The sequence below is a fragment of the Cupressus sempervirens genome, chromosome 6, assembly GCF_028749045.1.
Source record: "Cupressus sempervirens isolate cs-2001-9-10 chromosome 6, ASM2874904v1, whole genome shotgun sequence".
Lineage (NCBI taxonomy): Eukaryota > Viridiplantae > Streptophyta > Pinopsida > Cupressales > Cupressaceae > Cupressus > Cupressus sempervirens.
Window position 1 is genome coordinate 126,694,336 of NC_143123.1, and position 23,950 is coordinate 126,718,285.

The window sequence follows — 23,950 nt, forward strand, 5'->3', positions numbered from 1 at the left end:
TTAGAAGATGGTACATGAAATTGCAAGAATGTAGAAGTAAAGTTATGTTTGTATTTTCTATTTCCAACAAGCAACTGATAGTGGTTCTAGAATCATGGATGTACGACTATTGGTTCAGTGCACAATTACTTTATATATATGATGGTTAGTATTCTCATGCAAATGCATATATGAATAGTATTTTATTTGAGCATTAATTTATATATATCTCTTTTGACAGGTTGATTTTTCTCTCTTGGTTGTAGAATGCAATAAGATAATGATTTTATATTTAGAGGGACACTATTCAACTTCAGAGGGAGATTATGTGATAGAGGGAGATGTCAAAAACTTTTCAAGTTTATATGATAGTCAACCATCATAATTTGGTCCCTTCTAAGGGGAGTCTCTATTATTAAATTTCTCCTAGTTGAGAAGGAGTCTTTATTAAGAGAAAATCTCAGTTATTAAAGTTGTCCCTGCTAAAGGGAGTCTCTGTTAAGAGAAAATCTTGGTTATTAATGCATTCTTCTCTGGGAGAAGATTGAGGTGAAAGCCCCAATTCCAACCTTTGGAAATAGGTATGGTGGATCACCCTCTACAATTAGGAATTGTGGAAATGTATTATTCTCTAGGAGAAGAATGAGGTGAAATCCCTCATTCCACCCTCTATGAGTAAGTACAATGGATCACACTTTTCATGTAGGCATGGTGGAAATTATTCTTCTCTAGGAGAAGTTTGAGGTGAAATACCTTGTTCCACCATTTGTGAGTAGGTATGGTGGACCACCCTCTTCCATTAGGCATGGTAGAAATGTATCCTTCTCTAGAAGAAGTTTTAAGATAAAATTCTTCGTTCTACCCTCTACGAGTAGGCATGGTGAAATTTATGTGTGTGACTTCACTCTATGTACTTATGAAGTAACTATGGTGGATTATTTTATGTTAAGATAATATATGATATGGGAACTTATCATCTTTAGTTGTAGCTATGTGTGCATGCCTAACTAAAGTCCTCTCTCTTGCTAAGAGGGAGTGTTGAAGTTTGTAGCTACAATAGAGATCTTCATATCTAATTTTATGAGATGACCATTATGGTCATCTTCAGCTAAAAAAGATGTATCCGACTATAACTAAGTTAATATTATGTGTCATACACCTTGCGAAGAGGCATGCATATGGAAATGTTAAGTGTTTGGAAATTTGAATCATCTTACATTTAGAATTTGAAGAGACCATCTATGTAAAATAAAGAGTCAAATGCAATATATTTATATGATTGATCAATATATTGTAATAAGGTCAAGTGAAAATCATTATACTCAAAGTCTCAACCATTTTTATCTTCAATAATATAGATATTTTTCTAGTGTAGTTGGGTTTTTCCCTTCAAGTGGAGGGGTTTTCCCAAGATAAATATTTTGTATTTTTTGTGCATCTTATTTACTTTTCATGTGTCATTTATCTAATTTCTAGACATAAATATTAATAGTAGGAATCTAATCAAATATGTTTTTCTTTTCTACATACAAATAAGTAATCCAATAGTTAACTAAATGAAAATAAATAAATATATGCCAACATATTTTAATATGATCTAACATTTAGATAGTTACAAAGGATATATGCTAATAAATGTGTAGCCACATTAGGAAACCATGTACAAAATAAATACCTCTTGAAAGAGGAGCGAGGGAACTTGAAGATAAAAATTCCATTAGAAAAATGGATTGGTTGTGACAAATTTGGAGGTTGTTAACCATGTAAAAATTATCACCTCTCAAAAGTTGAGAGAAGTTTCCAAAAAATATTCTATAAATAAAACTTAGTACAATGTCTTTTGCATTTCTTTGATATTGACATGTTGATGCTAAGAGACACCACAATTAAATTAGTTGTTTGAGCTTGAATTGAAGAAAGTGGTAATCTAGAACTTATAGGAAATAGATGTAGAAAAATATCCAAAATGATTAGATTACTATAATGAAGTTTTCATTAAAGAAAATATAAATATCCTCAAGGATGTCCTCCGAACTTGCTAGATGGGATTTGCAAAACAAACTTGATATATGTATTAAGTACTCATCACATCTCTGTCTTCCAAACTTGACATATTGTGCCATGCCATTGGAAGCCCAAAGGGAGTAACAATAAAATGGAGTTTATGCATATGTCAAGAACTTCAATTAATGAATGGATAAATTGTTAGTATTTGAAGATGATGTAAACTAGCAATTTTAACATTTTGTGTGTAGATTTCAAATATGTTTAATTTTTTTTGGAATTGATTTGTATCTATTTTTTCAACTCCTTTGAAGATTAGATTTTTTTTAGATATATATAAAGAGTTAAATATTACACATTCAAATGTTCATCAAACCAACATAAATAATAGAAAAAATAGATCAATGATTAATACAAATATTTTTTGATATATTTAATGGAAAAAAGTTATCTATGTGACCAAATACTATTTTCATTATTTTCGTACAAATATATAGATATCAAAAAGATTAAAAGGAACATACCACACTTTAATTATTGACTCTCCTACATACCCAAGTCACGCAACCAAAGTGGCCATCCATCCATCTAATGATTTTCTTTTCTTGAACCATCTGAGCGTATTGGTGCCTATCCTTTTGGAAAAATGACCTGGGTTGGGGCTAGTGGGATGATAGCTAAAGGGATATCCTTCATGAGGTTTTCAACATGTTTTGTGCACCTTTCTCTAAAAATGTTCAACTTTGCCAGGGAATTTTCTAATTCCATCTCAAATTAATATCTCATCTTTGATGGCTTGACCCATGTATGACCATGGGATATCTCTCATCTCCCCAATCTAACCATATCATATTGGAGAAAATATTCAAATTCCTTCTTGTTTACATTGATGGTTACAAAGACCTCCAATTCAATGTTATGCATAATGAGTCTCCTTTGAGACTCAATAAGAGCTCTCATGAAACTATTAAAAATATTGTGATTCCCAAATTTCCAAATAATCCAAAGTATTTCAATTGATAATTAAGCTAAAAATATATTTAAATATTTCCTAAGGCTCAGTATGCATCCACAAATCAACTCAATAACATTGATGGTACCATTAATGACTATGCCAAATAGGTGCCATATTTCTCTAACAAAATGTGCTTAAAAAGAGATGGCTTAAAGTTTCAGGTAGTCTACAGAATGTGTAGAGATTAAAATTTCCATTTGGTTGTTTGAAAGGAAGCATGTGTATTATTAATTTCAGAAAAAAATCATTAATTTTTTGGATCCAGCATTCTATGCTTGATACATTCAAACAATTATTTGTAAAATGTGTGATCTTGTTTGTTGGTTTTCTAAGATCTCTACAAACATACTAATCACTGATATGCATTTGGTATGTGTTTTCAAAATGGTAGCAACCTCTTATTTAAATTGAGAATAAGAACTAAAGAGACATGTCTATATGTTAATTAGACAATTAATATAATAAATATTTAATCAACACACACACACACACACACACACACACACACACACACACACACACACACACACACACACACACACACACACACACACACACACACACACACACACACATGCACACATTCATGCATGCACATGCACACACATGCGCACACGCGCACACACACACACATAGATATACTTTTTTCTCTCATATAACACTGAACTTATATACATATATATTGTATCTCATATATAATTATATATAGGTTTATTTGAAGAAGCTACCAAACATCAACATTTCCTCTTAGCTAGAGAGGATAAACACACTTATTACCTCAAAGTAATACCAAGTTAGCAAGATTAAGGATATATTTGATAGGAAGATATCTATAATTTTGATATCACATTTGATATCAAGAGTATTGGTCTCCCAAAATATTGACATATGATATTCACCAAATACTCAATAAGGTTTAATATCACATCTGATATCATGAATATTGGTCTCCCAGAATACATGATATTCACCAATTACTTAAAAATGTTTAATATCACATATGATATAATGAGTATTGGCCTCCTAGAATATCAATGATATTCACCAAATACTCAATAAGGTTTGATATAACATCCAATATCAAGAGTATTGGTCTCTTAGAATAGTAATGATATTCACCAAGTACTTCCAGAATGTTGAGATGCAAGACATTCACCATATAATCAATTTGTTTGATCTCATAATACAAGTTATTGTAAGATCATCACCTTATAGTAACTTCTTCAAATACAAGTGATATCATTTGGAAGTCATCACTTCCTCATGATGTACATAGGGGGTAGGCCCTTTAAAATCACATAGTCATGAGGTATATTCATAAATCACAGTCTTGTTGACTGCTACAATTCATTGATCACTAGAGAATCCATCTCAACATGGTTTACTCCCTTTGAATCAATATGACTGAGATCACCGAAGGTTGTTTGAATCATATCCTCTATTTTCTTCCTATATTTCAAGGTTGCCTCTAATGAAATTTCAACCTCCCTTTAAATATCAATCTCCCTCTTCTTGCAATAACATTCTTTTAGGAAAAGACCATGCCACATAAATATTATATTATAAATAAGAATGTTAGTATTTTAAATTATGTTTGTTATTAACAACAAAGAAAATCTCATTATTATCATGATTTACATTATAATTCTCAATTGTTAAATTCATAGATATATTTTATATAGATTTATATTAAATAGTTTACAATTGAGAAAAATAATTTCACATCTATAAAATGAGAATTCATAAAGCTCTAATATATATACATGTACACATATATACATATACATACACATATATATCTATATATATACATATACACATAAATATACATACATACATACATACATACATACATACATACATACATACATACATACATACATACATATATATATATATATATATATATATAGACATATATATACATCTATATATATACACACACACATTTATATACATATATACATATATATACACATATACATATATACATATATATATGTGTGTGTGTGTGTGTGTGTGTGTGTGTGTGTGTGTGTGTAAAATTTCATCATATCATATGTGCAAGGTAATATTCTTATCTTCTAACATGTTTCAATCACATAACCTTTTGATATATGATAACATTATAATTGTTATTTAAGTCCATAATTAATTGTTTTGAAAATATATGTACTTTGTACATTTACAATCAACACATTATACATCAGATTATAAAGAATAATAAGGGAATAATTACATAGCTTATTTGATGTATTTGACCTCATATAATTATGTGATTCTACCTTTACCTCTCTTTCTATGTAATACATTGAGGAATATAGGGCCTTTATTATGGTCCTTAACAAGTGTCTTATTTGTTAACTACAATGAGCCCATAGATTATCTTCTTATTAATCTCTTATCTTTTCACGATATATGCTCCCTTATCTTATTTATGTGAATACCGCTATTTCCATGTCTGTCCACATAGGCATAATCTATATTGTAGGTAATATTTTCACCATTGTCAAAGCAAGAGAAGCATTTTTACCTTCTATATTTTACTTTGTCCAACTAAGCACTATTTATGGTTAATGCCACATGTAATGGATTTCATGATCAAGGCTAGACTCATATTTTGTGTCACAATGCTCCCATTTCTAGACCCTTATAAGATATAAAAACTTGCCTTGATCTATGTGTGATTTGTATCCATGAACGAGGGGTGTCTTGATACAAAAAAAATAATATGATCATGCCAACCCTTCTTGCTCATTCATCCATACCATGATTTTTGTAGTTTGACCAATGTGTAATAAATTACTTGTCCAACGTGCCATGTTTGCATTATATATATTTTCTACATTTAGAACCCACTATTTGGCCTCTTCTCTGGAACTTATTTCCATTCACATCTTTTATAGAACCATACTGACATACACCTCAACATGAAAAAAGTAGTTGTCAATCCTTGTTAAGCTTGCAGACAAGAGAGTCATTCACAACAAAAGAGACTCAATAAATCTTAAACTATTTGGACCAGTTAACAGGTATGTTAAAGACATAGCACACACTATTTGATAGCAGAGGAGTAACATTAGAGATAAACAATTAAATGTAGGACTCAACAAATTATTGTGATGTAGGAGCATCTAATGATGTAAGAGAAACCCTGTATCACCAAAAAATATGCTTAGTGTTAGTTTTTGTTTAATATTTTTGAATTTTTGGATACCCATTTGGGCCAAATAAAGATTCCAACTCTCATAGTTCCACTATTCATTTTCTTGGTTAGTGTTTTTGATCACCTCAGGATATGTGCCAGTGTAGAAAGTAGGTTATTTTGTAATTAAGCCATAGTTATGATGAGTTAGAGGGTATAATTTGGATGTATTATTTTAATTTTAATTAAAAATATTCTAGAAAAAGAATTAGGTCCAAAGGCTTTATGGTTTGAAAGTTATTATACTTTTAATTTGCCTGGAGACCCCCTAAGAATGCTTCAAAGTCAGGTTTTAGGCACTAAATGGCCTTGTACGAGCCCAAAAAATGAAGTATAAAAAAATTTGGTCCAAATGTCTACAGAACACTTGAATATCTTTTTGAAAATGTAAATAGTTCATTAATCAGAGTCCTTGATAAAAAGTTATGCCTCTTGGAAGTTGGACTACCATTTCTGGATTCTTCTAATTTTGCACTAACTTTTGACATGTATTCTATAACCTTCTACTTGGTGGTGGATGCCAAATGGCATATTTTAAAATGTATTCCTAACCCTAAACCTAATTTAGATTACTTATGATTATTTCTTGCATTGTAAAGTCAATTTTTTGGTGGACTTTGGGAGAAAGTACTGTAAGAAAGGTTTTTCTCTAGAATTTGATAACATTGTAACCCCACATGGCATGTAGTTGAGTCTATTTTATTTGTACTAAATGTGAGAGAATAAAATTTCTAATAATAAGATTCTCCTTTTCCTAATTTGTTCATTTTGTCTTGGGTCATTCCCTCTTCAAGTGTATTAGAGCTAGAGTTCATGAGTGTGTGGACAGATTGCTGATTGTGAGGTAGTTTGCACTAGGACCATGATTTGGGCTGAGTGTGTAGAGAGATCGCTGATTGTGAGGAATTTTATACTAGGGTTCTAATGGAAGCATAAAGATGTGTCCACAAAGAGAGCATGGTGGGAGAGTCATAGGTGTTACACTTGAGGGTTTTAGAGCCTTCCAAAAGAAAATGCAAATGAAAGGGAAGAAGAAGGAAATGTTGATCATGCAGTAGAAGATGAAGTTTTGGACCTAGAGGAGGAAAATATTTTCAAGATCATTTCTAATATTGGAAAAAGATCTAAGTTTTATGTTCCCACATTTTTGGGAAATCTTAACCTAGAGGAATTGATTGATTGGATCAATGAATTGGAAGAGTACTTTGAATATGAAGATATTGAGGATCCTGATAGGGTCAAGTTTGTGAAGGAAGAAATTAAGGGATGTGTGAAGATTTGGTGGTAGGAGACCCAATTAGAGTGAAATAGAAGAGGGAAAGACAAAATGACTAGATGGGATCAAATGATAGCTAAAATAAAGCATGACAGTTCATTCCCATGGATTACGACCTTAATTTTTTTCAAGAAGATTCAAGGGCTAGAGAAAGTGGGAAATTTTGTCTAGGAATACACAAAGAATTTTTACTGAGTCCTTATTAGGATGGGGCATGTACAAGAAAACATGGAGAAGGTTTCCCATTACCTTAATGAGTTAAGAACTAGCATCAAGAGGAGCTAAGTCTGATTAGAATGACCAACATTGAAGAGGCATACTAGTTTTCCTTTCAAGTTGAGGAGAAGCTAAAAAAAATGTTTGATGGAAGGAAAAGAGGGTGTGGTCAAGGAGGAAGGGGTGGTGGTAGGTCATTTGGAGGCCAAATTTAGGACCAAAAGAAAAATGGAGATATGGGTACCAGTCGAAACTAGAGGAATGAGGGTTTTAACTACTCCCATGATCAAAACTTTGGAGACCAAAAAGGAAGAGGTAGAGGATGTGGAAAAGGTTTGGGAAGAGGAGGCTTTTGTGGTACCTATTTTTATTGCAATGAAGAAGGTGATTGAACCTATGAGTGCCCACAATGCCAAGGAAGGATAGATTAGAGAGCTGATGGTCTAGCAAGGGTTACTCATTTGGATGATGATGCTAAGTCATCATATTCAGAGGATGTAGAAAGAGAAGTTATCATTAATGAAAGGGTCTTGTTGAACGGTAGGACTAAACCTAGACAAATGAGGATTCTATCTTGTACCAAGTGCAAGTGTGAGGGTAGATGCTATGATGTGATTGTTGATGGTGAGAACACTAACAACTTGGTGTCAGAGGAGATGGTCTCAAAGCTAAGGATAAAAAGGGAGAAACACCCCCATACATATCAAATTTCCTGGGTGTAGGGTGCTCATAAGGTCCTAGTTAGTGAACAATGTTTAGTAAAGTTCAAGATTGGGGGTTTCCATGATGAGGTTCTCTATGACATCATCTTGATGGATGTATGCCATTTGTTGTTGGGAAGGTCGTGGTAGTTTGATAGGTGTGTTGTACAGATGATGGTCATGCAAATACATATTCTCTAAAAAAGAATGGAGTTCATCACAAGTTGAAGCCCTTGATAAAGGAGGGTGAAAAGGTATGCAATAGTGCTAGGGTATGTCTTGTTTAATGAAGACAATTTCTGGATAGCATGAGACATCAGCGTATGTGTTATGCTTTAATTCCTAGAAAGAACAAAAAAGGTAGTAGTGAAGTTCTAGCTAAAGTTTCAAGTCTATTAAGTGAGTATGGAGATGTCATATCTGATAATGTCCCAGATGGGTTTCTACCAGTAAGGAAAATTAGTCATCAAATAGATTTAGTCCCTAGAGCTAGTTTTCCTAACAAGGCCACTCATAGGATGACTCCTTCTGAGACTAAGGAGTTGAACAAACTAGTTTAAGTGTTGTTTAGGAAAGGTTTAGTTTGAGAGATCCTGACTCCATGTGGTGCATCTATAGTACTAGCACCAAATAAGGATGGAGAGTGGAGGATGTGCACAAATTCTCAGGCTATAAACAAGATAACCATCAAGTATCGATTTCCTTTGCCAAGGATGGACGATCTTAAGGATTGCTTGAGTGGAACTCAATATTTCACAAAGATAGATCTAAAGAGTGGTTATCACTAGATATAGATAAGAGAGGGAGATGAGTAGAAGACTGCATTCAAGACTAAGGAGGGTCTATATAAGTGGTTAGTCATGCCCTTTGGAATGACCAATGCACCAAGCACCCTCATGCAACTTATGAATGAGGTACTAAAGAAATTTTTGGGAAATTTTTTTATTGTCTATTTGGATGATATTTTGATTTTCAATAAGTCTCTGGAAGAACATTTGTTACACATTTTTAGTGTCCTTGAAAGGTTAAGGGAAGAGAAATTTTTGATTAATTTGAAGAAGTGTGGATTTTTCAAAAAGGAGTTAGTCTATTTGGGGTTTGTTGTATCAGTTGAAGGTCTCAAAATGGATCCAAAGAAGGTGAAGGTCATCCTAGAATGACCTAGTTCAAGGTCTACCACTAAGGTGAGGTCATTGAATGGTTTGGCTAGTTTTTATAGGAAGTTCATTAATAATTTTATTAGTATATGTGCACCCCTAACTAAAATAATGAGAGGGGATAAATAAGAGTTTAGATGGACCACATGAGCTACCAAGAGTTTTGAGTCTCTAAAGAAGAAGGTGATAGAGAAACTTGTGTTGGTACTTCCTAATTTTAACAAAGTAATCCAAGTGGATTATGATTCTGGTGGTAGCACTATTGAGGCTGTGTTGAGCCAATAAGGTAGGCCTATTTACTATTTTAGTGAAAAATTGAATGATGCATAGAAGAGGTATTATGTTTATAATCAGAAGTTATATGAAATACAACATGCCTTAAAAAAATGGAGGCATTATTTGTTTCCAAAATATTTTTTCTTGTATACTAATCATCAGGCATTTTAGTACCTAAATAGCCAAGTTAAATTGAATCAGAGACATTTGAAATATGTAGAGTTCATACAAAGCTATACATTTGTCTTAAAACATAGAAGTGGTAGGTCTAATAGAGTTGCATATGTATTAAGCAGGAGAAATTTGTTGTTGACAAAAATGTAGGTTGAAGTTGTTGGGTTTGATGAACTTGTAGACACCTAAAATTGTCCAATTGAGCACAAATACCTTTATTCTGACCAATTAAATAGATATTTATTATTTATTTAATTTTAGTCTTATCCTAACTTTAATTAAATAAATTTACATTTACTTAATTACATTCATCTTTCTTTGATTTAAATAAATTTAGATTTATTTAAGCCTAACCTATTTCCCCTCATCCACTTGCATCTTAATCCTTCACTTTAATTAACTAAAATACTTCTTTTACTTAATTAATCCCTTTTAATCCCACTTGGAATTAAATATTAAATTTAATTCTATTTGAGCACATGGCTCTTAATTTTAACCCTCAACTAACCTCACTTCCCTAACCTAACCCATCCTTCTAACCTAGGTCAATCCACTTATCTACTAATTAATCCTAGTTTCTCATCTAATCATATCCTTAATCATTTGCACAATCCTAACCAAAGGATTAGTAAACCCTAGTCACATGTGGCACGTGACTCTTACAAACTTACACATTTGTCCTCATTCACATGTGAATCAAAATTTCTCACACATGTGTGAGAAACCTAGATCCTGCAACCCTCTTACATATGTCATTGACCCATCACTTTCAAAGGTGTCTCACACATGTGTGAGAAACCTTGATCCTCCAACCCTCTTACACATGTCGTTGACCCATCAAATCAAAGGTTGCTTACACATGTGTGAGCATCTTTCCCCTTTTAAATGGTCAAAACCCTAATTCACACGAAGTCCACTTGGCCTCCACCTCATGGACACCTCATCGATCCTGAGAGATCCTAGCCCTTCATCTTACATTGAATCTCAACCATCCATTTCATCTCATTTCCTATAAAATAAGAGGCCTCTCCTCATTTGCATAAGCAATGTTCAACCCATTGTTATGCTAAAGGAATGTGAGTAACCACATCCCACAACAATGAAATCATCAACAACTTGGTGATTTTAAGAGGTTTGCATTAGTGTTGTTTTGAATAGTTTAAACTCTTTTTGATTTCATGTCATCACTATTTACATGTTTACTTCCATATTTTGAGGTGTATGTAATGATGTAGGAAGTAGTATAGTTTCTTATGCTTCTTTTTTGTAGCATTTTACATACTACATTTTGGAATGCCTGGTGGGACCCACTTCATGGGTTCAAACTAACCATCTAATGTGTTTTTGAGTATATTTGTGAGTTTTTGAGCTTGTAGATTGAAGAAGCACTTGGAGATCAATTTTCATGAAGAACCTTACAGCAAGCCAAAAAGCTCATCATTGTGCTTAGAGCACACAATAGTAGTATTTCAACATATAACACTCTAACATATTGCTTGTTTTATCATTTTCAAGTTGTAAGAGTGTGTATACATTGACTATATTTTAATATTTATGCAAAAAATTAAAAAAAATTTGTTGTTAAATAAATAGATAAAAAGTTTGTTTTATTTTGTTTTATCTTATTTATTCTTTTTTATCATTTCTATATATATTAATAATATAAATATATATAATATCATATATTTATATAATATATATACACATTTAAAAAAAAAACATTGTCAAAGTCTAAATAGAAAAAAGACAAGAAAAATAAATAAATAAATAAATAAATAAATATATATGCATATATCATATGTATTAAAAAAAATAAAAACAAATTTTTTTGGGTAGGTTTGGCACCCACAAGCACCACCACCAACAGTGCTCATGAGTGCCACCATCATGCAACTTGTGGCCCTACACCTGTACCTACACCTATGGCCTGTGGCATGCCTCCCTCTAGCCGTGGCCTCTCCATTCTCCCTTTGCTACTGCTTCCTTTTGCAGTCTTGCTCCTACCTCTGCTCATGCCCAGCTCCTCACCGCCCGCATTGCTCAACCCTCCCTGTGGCTACTCTGCTACCCTCGGCCCACCATCACTCAACCTGTCCTTGCCTCCTACAACCTTTTCCTGCCTCCCGTTTCCTTCCCCCACTTCCTCTTTTGCTCCCTCCACCCACCCACCTACAACTCTCCTATGCCTCTCTTCACTGCCGCTAAGCCTTTCCTGCTCCCTCTGCCCATGCTTCCCTACTCCTCATGATCCCTTGCCTCTGCTGCCCTCCACGAGCTCTGTCTCCAAACCCTCCTACACTTTGCCTCCACCTAGGGACCACCAAAAACTTGCCGCCTGATGTGGCCTTCTTAGGTGCTATCACGTAGCACCCACTTAGGGTTCCAACCATGTGGCTCTTCATCCTATTATCCCACATGTGGATTTTGCCACATTAAAAATAAATAAATTTAAATAACTAATACATGGCCACCTCCCACATCTGTCATTTCTATGTCAGTAGACAGTACATAGTCAATGCCTACTAGACCTACCATGTTAGTAGGTCATTTTAATTTTTTTTCCTCTGACATCCATATAGCTATCAAAATTAAGCTCCTAGGTTGCTGATATCATCACTGCATAAGCCTTCCACATGCTTTTCTAGACCATAAGGAGCAGTGTTCAATTTTTTGCTCATAACTTGAGCATCCAGACTCCAATTTTGAAAAATGAAATATTGCCAAAACGTTGATTTTGAGCTTGTCCTGATGCTGTTAGTTTCATTAGATTTTGATGTTGTTTAGATACCTATTATTTCTATCAAAGGCCAAACATTGTTGTTAACATTTTCATTACAGGGTTATTTCATGTTTATTATACAATTTCGATGCCCTAACTTGTGGTTTTGTAGGGATATTTTCTAGCTCATGCATTGAAGGTTGGAGAGTTTTGGAAATCACTAACCACATTTCTTGCAAGTTTTTCCTTAAATTTATTTTGGAATGAACTTGAATGCTTAAAAACTTGTCTTTGAATGCATGTTGAAATTAAATTCAAAATTCAAACACACTTGTGAATGGCTAAAGGTACAACAATCAAATTCAATCTTGAATGCACAATTAATTAATCAAAACCTTTCATTTGGAATGAATGTTTCAACACAACCTTGAATGCTATAAGGAAATTGAACATTTTAGTGAAATGAATGATAACACAATCTTGAATGTCTAAGGATCAAAGAACATTGTAATGAACATTTCATTTTGGTGCTTAAAACAAATACCCGCTCAATCTTGAATGCATAAAGGAATTGATTCTTTCCTTATCAAATTTTCTTATATTGATGACACTCAATTTACTTATGTTGGAAAACTCTCAATTTTTATTATGGTGATGATTCTATCAAGTTGGAAAGAACATGGTATGCTATAAACACGAGTGTCTTCAAAAGTAGATAGAACAAGTATCTTTTAAGCCCAAGACCACTTACGTATTCACTCCTCTCATACCTTTGGGTGATCTTGAGTGCACAAGAAATAAATGGTCTTGTTTTACACTTTTTAGGAGGCCTGCTTGGGGATTTCATCACCCCTTGGGATGACCTTAACTCTAGCATTTTGGTGGAGTATAAATATTGGGAGGTGAATTGAAAGACACCTCTCTTGGAAGTAAAATCTTGTCACTGTTGGCTAAGCCCCAAAGAACTTTATACCTTTGGGAAGTGAAGGTGGAGATTTGGGTTACCGTCTCCTCCTGGCTATGTGGCATTATTTTCTTTCATCTACAGATTTGGACCTCACATACCTTGTGTATATCAAGGATGCCCTCTAGTTGATCCTTATACATCCTAGTTGAAACCTTATGTTGGTGTATTTGACATTCTTGAGTGTTTGAAACCCTCCCTAGTTGAAGGGGACACACCATCTACACTTTTCTTGTATATATTTTATTTGTTTGATTTTTTGTTTCAAATTTGAAAAACCAAAAACATCATACAACATAAGAATCCAAAAAACATCATAAAAGTTCCAAATTCAAAAAATCAAAAAAATCTCAAAAACAACAAAACAAATCTTGTTTTAAGTCCTCTTAGTCAAGTTGTCCACATCAATTCCACATCACTTCTTCTATCCATTAAATTCATCACCATCATGCATCTCTTATCTTAATCATTCAAACCATTCCTCTAAGTCTTAATTATCTTTATTCATTCAAATCATTTCCTCGTCTTCCTAATCTTCATCCTAGTCATGGTTCATAATCCACATCAAGCTCCAATTCCCTCATCCAATGCTTCATACTCATGATTCTTAATCCAATTTCTTGTCAAATTAATTCTTTTCTAATCAATTCCTAAGTTAATCCATTTGCATCTTCAATCCAAAATCAATCAATCTTTCTTCATCTATTCAAATATCATTCTAATTCAATTTTCATAAAATCTTCCACTTTGGACATAGGAGCACCATCATAATCCTTGGACTTCAATCCTAGTTATCTTGAATGACCCAAATCTTATCAAAGTTATATCAAACCTTCATCCAATATCAAATCAAATCAAATCAAATTGAATAAAATCAAATCGAATCAAAATCAAATCAAACACAAAAACCAAAATTTCTCCTAGTCCTAAGGTCATATTTCATCCATCATCAAATCTTTCATCACCCCTCATCTAAGTTCCATGGATAAAAATTGGTTTAACCAAATGGTTGGGGACCTTCAAAGGCAATCTGGAGTTATAACTCCCTTTCAACCTATGTACCAAATCAATCCTCAAAATTACATGTCCAATTCTAATCCATCTCAAATTCCTTATTCTTCTACCTTTGACAAGGGAAATCCACCTCATTATCCTTTAGCCACATACAATTTTGTTCATAGCCCACACAATCCCTTAAACAAAAATGTCATTGCCAAAGAAATTGAGGAACTGAAGAATTCTATCTTGAGCTTAGCAAATCAAAAGCAAAAGTCTACCTTCCATAACATATGTCCTCTTCCCCCATGTTTTGAAGACCATAATCCTCATGGCCCATCCAACCCAAATCCTCCATGTAATTCCCCATACTTTGAGCTTAATGTCCAAAACCATCATCCCAATCCCCTACCTCACATCCAATCACCACATAAACCTAATCTTCCAAAATCAACATCATTGCTACCGAGTAATAAGTATGTCTTTGTTCCACAATCATTGGTATAAATCTTGTATAAATACAAAACTAAAAATGAAGTGATCCAATCACCCAAAGTAATACACCTAATGCTATCTCAAGAACTTGTTCCAAAGCATGCCATTATGGATTCCTCCTTTCCTTTAGATCTGAGCAATTTCCCATCCCATAATTCCCCTATCCCTCAAAATTCATTTACCCCTCTTAATCCATCTCATGATCCCCTTCCTAATCAAGATCAAGACATTCTATGTACCATGCACATTACTGATTCTATTCCATCTCATGAGTTAGTGTCCATTGATCCTCCACTTCATGAAGATTTTCCTTCCACTTCATCCACTATGATTCCTCCATGTCAAGATCAAATTACTCCATCTCATGGTTCCGTTTCCTCCACTCCATTATATGATTCTATTCTATCTCATGATCGAATTATTCCACCACATAATCCTCTTATAATTCAAGATCAAAGTTCCCATTCATTTGCATTTCATGATCCCAATCCATCTCAAGATCCTATTATCCCTCATAATCCCCCTCGTGATCCAAATCCTCCACATGACCCTATCACACCTATCTAATCCATTCCTGAACCCCATATACATGGACTCCATCTTATATTGAAAATGATAAGTATCCCATTGAAGAGATAATATCTCAAGATGTAGGTACACCTTCCACTCATTCCAAATCCAAAATTCCTCCATCCAAACCTAAGTATTCCCATCATCCATATTCCAAGTCCATTTTGGGCCCTCATATCCATATTCCCATTCCTTCCTCATTTCCATCCATTTTAAGTCCTTATGTTCCTAAGTCAAACCCCTCATTCCTTCCATCGATTTTGGGTCCATACATGCTTGCATCCACAATAACCAATTATTCCACTTCATTCCCTCATGATGATCATAACGATCAACAAAGGCACACATCCTTGAATTCCTTTCAATGTTCATTATCCATAAACTCTCCATACCATTTATCTTCATACACCCATCCCATGGCCAATGGAAGCACATTGGATGCCAAAGATAAAGTGCATCAAGCCAAAAATTTGCAAAAATCCAAGGATCAACATGTCCCCTCTAAATGACATGTTCAAGAAAAGAAAAATACAATCCAAATGAAAGAAAAAATTAGAAGCCCACAAAGGCTCAAAATGAAAAATTCAAAAATTATTTGGATTCCAAAGCTACTTAATGAAGCAGTGAATCTCAAAGAAAGATTCAAAATGGCATCCAATTTTGCTAATCCAAAGGCTTCCTCCATTCATGAATCATCCAAGCTTCCATTTTCCAACTCCATTTTGGGTCCTTGTGCCCCAAAATCCACTATCCTAAATCTATCATCTCTTTCATCCATTTTGGGTCCCTATATCCCAAAATTCAAACTTTCTCCTACACATCCTCTGGAATTTCCTCCTTTCCATCACCCTTCAAGGTGTGTGTCAATGACAATCTTTCCACCTCTTTCATCCACTCATTCGCAAGTCTTCCAAACTAGCATCCCTCAATAATGTATTCCTCCCATCCACCCCCTTTATCCAAACCTTTTCATAAGTCCATTTCCCAACCCATTTCACCCTTCTTTTCACTATCCTACCAACATCTATGAGAAAATTGTAAACATTCCTTGAAAAAAAAGAAAGAAAGAAAGAAAGGAAAGAAATATCAAGTGATACCATCCATGTATCTAGATGCTTGAGTCCTCCTTTTGTATCCAATATCTTCCAAATCCACTTATCCAAACCATTCACTTATCCTTCCACTTTCACTTTATGCTGGGGGCAAGCTCCATCCATATTGCATTGCCTTACATGCCTTCCATATTTCCATATACCATCAATCACCCTTTTCCATCTTTGATCTTGAGTGTCATTTTCCTTCCATCCACCCATGATCATTGAACATATCCCTTGCATATTATCCATGCACCATCCTACATACTCCCACCATCCATTCACGTATTTGATCTTGACATCCTATCAATATCTTGCATCCCATAGTCCTTGGAATTTTCCTTTCCTCCATCCTCCATCCATACTCCTACATACTTCCATCTACTTTCACATCTTTGATCTTGACATCCTCTCCATATCTTACATCCCATAGTTCATTTCATCTTCATATCCTCATTATTATCCATCCATTGTCCTACATACTTCCATCTACTTTCACATCTTTTATCTTGACATCCTCTCCATTTCTTACATCCCATAGTCCATTGCATGTTCATATCCTCATTATCCTCCCCTACATGCTTCCATCCTTCTTTTAGATGTCCTTGGTCTTCATTATCTCATCCATTTTATCTCTCATATTTTATCCATACTCTTCATATCATTATTCCTATTTCATACCCTCCTCCCTCCCATATCCCTTATTCATTCCACTTTCAGGCCTATGCTCATGATCAATACTAGAGGCACACCAACAAAATGTTCATACATGCTTTGGAAATACACATGCCTTCACTTCCTCCATACAATAGCCTTTGTACAATCTTTTCATTTCCATGCATCCTTTCCCACCACATTTCCTTCCATTTTCCTATCCTTGGTATGGGGCATTTTAACTCCTTTGAACCATGGTCATTATCTCTCTATTTTTTGATACCATATCCTTTGGTCTCTCATATTATTTCAACTTTCATTTCATCCTTTTACCATTCCTTTTTTCTCCCTTGTCATTGGTTCTAATCTATTCCACCTTCCATCAATTTTTACTTCTTTCAATTCAATTCAATCAATTTTCCCTTCTTCCAATTCTTTCACATCAAATCAATTTATCTTCTATTCCAATCATTTTTCATCCTATCAAAATCATTCTTCCAATCTCATCTAAGTTCATTCTTCCAATTGCATTTCAATTCAATCTATTCATCAGAATCTCCATAAAATCAAAACATTGAAAATAAAATCAAAATAAAAAAAATCTCAGTCAATGTGCAATCAATACTAATCTAATCAATCCAATATTGCAATCTTGTACATCAATTTTTAATCAATTCATCAATTTGACCCAATCAATTGATGATCCACTGACCATATTTGAACATCATCATGGGATGTTTCCTTCCCAATCCTTGGATGTGCATTGTGCTTATTGTTAACTTTGTCATCCTCAATCAATCATTCAATCCATTAATTGATTTTCAGCTTGACTAGGGGAAATTTTTTGGTTTGCTTTTGGTTTAATGTGCATGATTGCTTGTTACTTATATGTATTAGTATTTTTTGCATTTATCATGGTCTTCATATCCTACTGTCCTAAGGAATCATGGTCTTCCATATCATAGTTTCATAAGGCATATGGTTGTATTAGACCCCTTTTTATCATGTACTTGACACATTGTCATCTTAGTTCCTCATATCTTGGTGCATAGTGTCGAATACAATATCAAACTTAGGTTGTTCACACCATTGCAACATAACTTTATCAATCTTATTATTTTCTACTCCCTTCCATACTCCCATCCATTTCAAGAGAACATTCATGTTCTCCTAACACGCATGTCCTCTCGAGGGAGCATACCATTCCACCGTCGTCATGCTTCCATGACCGGGGCATCATGCTACTAGTCTTTGTTAGAAATTCTTTAGAATAACTGAGCTCGGGGGGGGGGGGGGGGGGGGGGGGGATGAATAAGTTATTCAAGGTCCAAATGTCCTAATAAATATTTTTCACTAAATATAGTGAGCCCATTTAACTAATCATGCATCTAAGCTTAAACCTTCCTACATAGCAAGTTACTATACAATTAACATGCAAGAATAACACATAAAGAATCAACACATAACATAGTGATTTATATGGAAACCCAATTTGGGAAAACCCACCAATAACATGCTACTCAATTCTCACTCTTCTAAAGTGATGCCATGTGAAAGGCCTGCCCTATTAAAGGCTACAACACACTGTTAAATGTGACTTGGTTAAAGAATTTGAACCACCATGTTAGAAGTGGGCCTGGTTAGAGGACTTTCGAACATTTACTTGGAATGCCACCCTATTAAAGGATTTACAAATGGCTGTTAAATCAACCTAATTCCATAGGATTTTTAACCTAATTGATACAATTGTTAGAGAGTAACAACAAGGGCTTTTGACCTGATACAACTCACAACTTAACTTACAAATTTTAGATCTTAGTTCAACTCTCAAATTTGCCTGGCTTTCAGTCATTGTAGCTCTAACATATTGTCCTCCTTTCAAGCTTTGTCTCCTTGAGTCTCCATGCTTGATGTACTAGTGTAGGTCACCTATCAAAGAAGAGTCTCTATGCTATATTCCTTCCTCTTGATGCCTTCACCTTGAAATCCTTCCAACCATTTCTAAAACTTGGCAACTCATCAACTCTTGCTTCTTGACCTGTAACTCCTTAAATAGAAGTTTGGAATGCTTTTCCCACTCTTAATCTTCCTACTTTTAATTTTAGTTTGAATGGATTAAGTAAGATTCAATGAATCTACCCCATATCTTATTCCTTCTAGAAACATCATGAAGAACCATTCTAAATTCACTCAAAAATGGTTTACCTAAAATTTTGTGCCACCAATACATCATCTTTATCCTCCATTTGGTTCACAAAATTCAAGCTGACAAACTTGTTGGCTTAGATTTGGTGAATCTTTGACTTTTCAAATAATGTAGTAGGTTGACACTATTGAAGTTCTGATGCTTGGCACATACTGTGTTACTCAACACCAACTATGTTTTTACTAACGCTCAACACCTACTATGGATTCACTTGGCATCAACTAAGTTTTTACTAATGCTCAAAACCTATTACTTGCTTAACACTCAAATTTTCTTAGCTCCTTCTGTTTCACTTGGCACACACTAGATTTTGCATTTGTCTGGCACTTACTAATAATCTGCTTGGCATGAACTAGCTTGCTTGGCACCCACTAATGAAATTAGTCAAGCATTGTAGACAACTTTGTTACAACTTATTCTTCTAGAGTTTCTAAGTGTAGCCAACATTTGTATCTTCAAGTATATTATCAATTCATCATTTTACCATTGTCTTAACTAATCCTTGCACTTCATTACAAAACCATAACTCAACCTTTCCCTTAGGTGCTTTTGTTAAATCTTATTGATTAAATCCTCTTCATCAATCAACTAAGTGATAGTACTTGGGTCTTATAACTAATTGTCATTCTAGAAAATAGTAGGTTTGACATCAATGACAAACAATGATTGAAAACATTCTTTATAAAAAATCTCCCTCTTTGCAAGCAATCTCTCTGCTTCAATTATGATCTTTTCAATTAGATTCCAATAGTTTTATCCTTCCATCCACTATATTTTATTTTTCTTTGATATAACATTACTAATGCTATATCAAAGAGGGACAAAATGTAGAAACCTAAAATTGTCCAATTGTCTTTCCTTGATTTAAATAAATTTAGATTTATTTAATCCTAGCCTATTTCCCCTCATCCCACTTGCATCTTAATTCTTTACTTTAATTAACTAAAATACTTCTTTTACTTAATTAATCCTTTTTAATCCCACTTGGGATTAAATATTAAATTTAATTCTATTTGAGCACATGGCTCCTAACTTTAACCCTCACCTAACCTCACTTCCCTAACCTAAACCATCCTTCTAACCTAGATCAATCCACTTATCTACTAATTAATCCTAGTTTCTCATCTAATCATATCCTTAATCATTTGCACAATCCTAACCAAAGGATTAGCAAAACCTAGTCACATGTGACATGTAACATGTAACTCTAACACACTTACAAATTTGTCCCCATTCACATGTGAACCAAAGTTTCTCACACATGTGTGAGAAACCTTGATCCTCTGACCCTCTTACATATGTCATTGACCCATCACTTTCAAAGGTGTCTCACACGTGTGAGAAACCTTGATCCTCCAACCCTCTTACACAGGTCATTGACCCATCACATCAAAGGTTTCCCACACATGTGTGAGCATCTTTTCCTCTTTGAATGGTCAAAATCCTAATCCACATGGAGTCTACTTGGCCTCCACCTCATGGAAACCTCATCAATCCTAAGAGATCCTAGCCCTTCATCTTACATTGAATCTCAACCATCCATTTCATCTTATTTCCTATAAAATAAGAGCCCTCTCCTCATTTCCATAATCAATCTTCAACCCATTCTTATGCTATAGGAATGTGAGCAACCACATCCCACAATAGTAAAATCATCAAAAACTTGATGATTTTAAGAGGTTTGCATTAGTGTTTTTTTGAATAGTTTAAACTCTTTTTGATTTCATGTCATCACTATTTACATGTTTACTTCCATATTTTGAGGTGTATGTAATGATGTAGGAAGTAGTATAGTTTCTTATGCTTCTTTTATGTAGCATTTTACATACTACAAAACTCAAGAATTTATACCCTAAGGACCCTGACTTTGTAGAGGCTTGAAAGGATTGTAAAGAACTTGTTACTCTAGATAGGACTAGGTGGTTGGATTACATGATCTAGGATGGTATGTTGTTTAAAAGTAGTCAATTGTGTATTCCAAGGAGTTCCATGAGGGAGAACTTGATCAAGGAGAAACATAGTAGAGGGATGGAATGATACTTTGGTCATGATAAGACCATTGCTATTGTTAGTGAACATTATTTTTGGCATCAATTGTCATAGGATGTGAAGAAGTCTTTGCAAAGTTGTCAAGTATGTCAAACAACCAAAGTAGTCAATTAAAATATTGGACTATATTAGCCATTTCCTGTTACATCAAAGCCTTGGGATGACACAAGTATGGAATTTTTTCTTGGATTTCCAAGGACACAAAGTGGTAATGAATCAATATTTTTGGTGGTTGATAGGTTCTCCAAGATGGTACATTTCATTCCATGCCACAACACTCATTATGTAGTGCATATTGTAGATTTGTTTTTCAAAGAAGTGGCGAGGCTACATGGTCTCCAAAAAAGTATTGGTTCTAACAGAGATAGTAAATTTGTTGGCTATTTTTGGAGGTCTTTGGGAGAGAAGTTGAAGATAATTGAAGTTCAAATCTACACATCATCAAAAAACTAATGGACGAACATATGTGGTGAATAGAAGTCTGGGCAATTTGCTTAGGTGTTTAGTAGGAGATAAGCCCAAGGGATGGGATTTCATTCTATCACAAGAGAAATTTTCTTACAATAATTCTATGAATAGTAGTACTGGTAGATCACCATTCAAAATTGTGTATGAGAGTAGTCTAAGGACTACACCAGAGCTGATGAAGATTAAGAAAGGAAAGAGGACTAGTGCTGAGGTAGAAGACTTCATTGAGCATATCAAAAACCTACATAAGGAGGTACGTGCACATATTATCAAGATGAACATACAATACAAGGCTAGAGTGGATCAAAAGAGGAGACATAAGGAGTTCCAAGTTGGAGATCTAGTTATGGTGTACTTGAGGAAGGAAAAATTTCCAGTAGGCACCTACAACAAGTTGAAGATGAAGAAATTTGATCCTTGCAAGATTTTGAATAAACATGATTCAAGAAATGCATATGAAGTGGAGTTTCCAGATAGGATCTATATTTCCCTTATTTTCAATATTTCAGACTTAACAAAATATCATTATTATGGTGCAAAGGAGGAGTTGATGCTACAATGATGTCCACATTCCTACTTTTGAGAAGGGGGAGATTGAAGAAATTTTGGATAGTAGTGTAGGTTGGAGGACCAAAAACATGCAATACGAGGAGTACCTAGTGAAGTGGAAGGGACAACCATTGGAATATTTGACCTAGTTATCAAATATATAGGTTTCCCATTTGGGTTTTCCTCTACCAACTATAAAGTGATAGGGTCACTTTTTAATTTACCTTGGGTGTCTGATGTAGGAGCATCCATTGGTGTAAGGGTACTCCTATATCCCTAAAAAATATTCTTAGTATTAGTTTTTGGTTAATGTGTTTGTATTAATGGATACCCATTTGGGCCAAATAGAGATTCCAACTCTCATAGTTCCACTATTGGTTTCTTGGTTTAGTACTTTTTAGCACCTCGAGATATGTACCAATGCAAAAAGTAGGTTATTTTGTAATTGAGCCATAATTATGATGAGTTAGAGGGTGTAAGTTGGAGGGAGGATTGTAATTGTAATTTAAAATATTCCACAAAAAGAATTAGGTCAAGAGGTTTTATGGTTTGAAAGTCATTATAGTTTTAAGTTGCCTCAAGACCCCTTAATAACACTTTAAAGTCAAACTTGAGGCACTAAATAACCTCGTACAGGCCCAAAAAAATGGGGGTCAAAGAAAGCTAGTCCACAATTATATATATTTATTGAAGAGCTTTCCAAAAATGTAAATGATTTGTCAATCAAAGTCCTAAATCAAAGTTATGCCTCCCGAAAGTTGGACTACCTTTTCTGGATTCTTCTAATTTTGAATTGACTTATGATGTGTCTTCTAGGACCTTCTGCTTTGGTGGTTGATTCCAAATGGAATATTCTAAAATGTATTACTAATCCTAAACCTAATTCAGGTTACTTATGGCCATTTCTTGCATTGTAAAGAAAGTTTTTTGGTGGAGTTTGAGAGAAGGTACCGTGAGAAGAATTTTTCTCTAGAATCTTATAACATTGTAAGCCCATAGGGCATATAGTTGAGTCTATTTTATTTGTATTGAATATAATAGCATATCATTTCTAATAATAATATTCTCCTTTTCCTATTTTGTTCATTTTGTCTTGGGTCATGCCCTCATAATATTATCAATTCTATGTTTTATCACCCAATCACAATTGGAGGAATATAGCGAGATGAAAATTATAAAGTAG

General features: G+C 34.2%; 1 pseudogene; it reads left to right on the plus strand.

Moving 5' to 3' along the window:
• Nucleotides 1–23,950, plus strand: part of LOC149551551 (septin and tuftelin-interacting protein 1 homolog 1-like) — a 149,559-nt pseudogene that overhangs the window by 72,513 nt on the left and 53,096 nt on the right.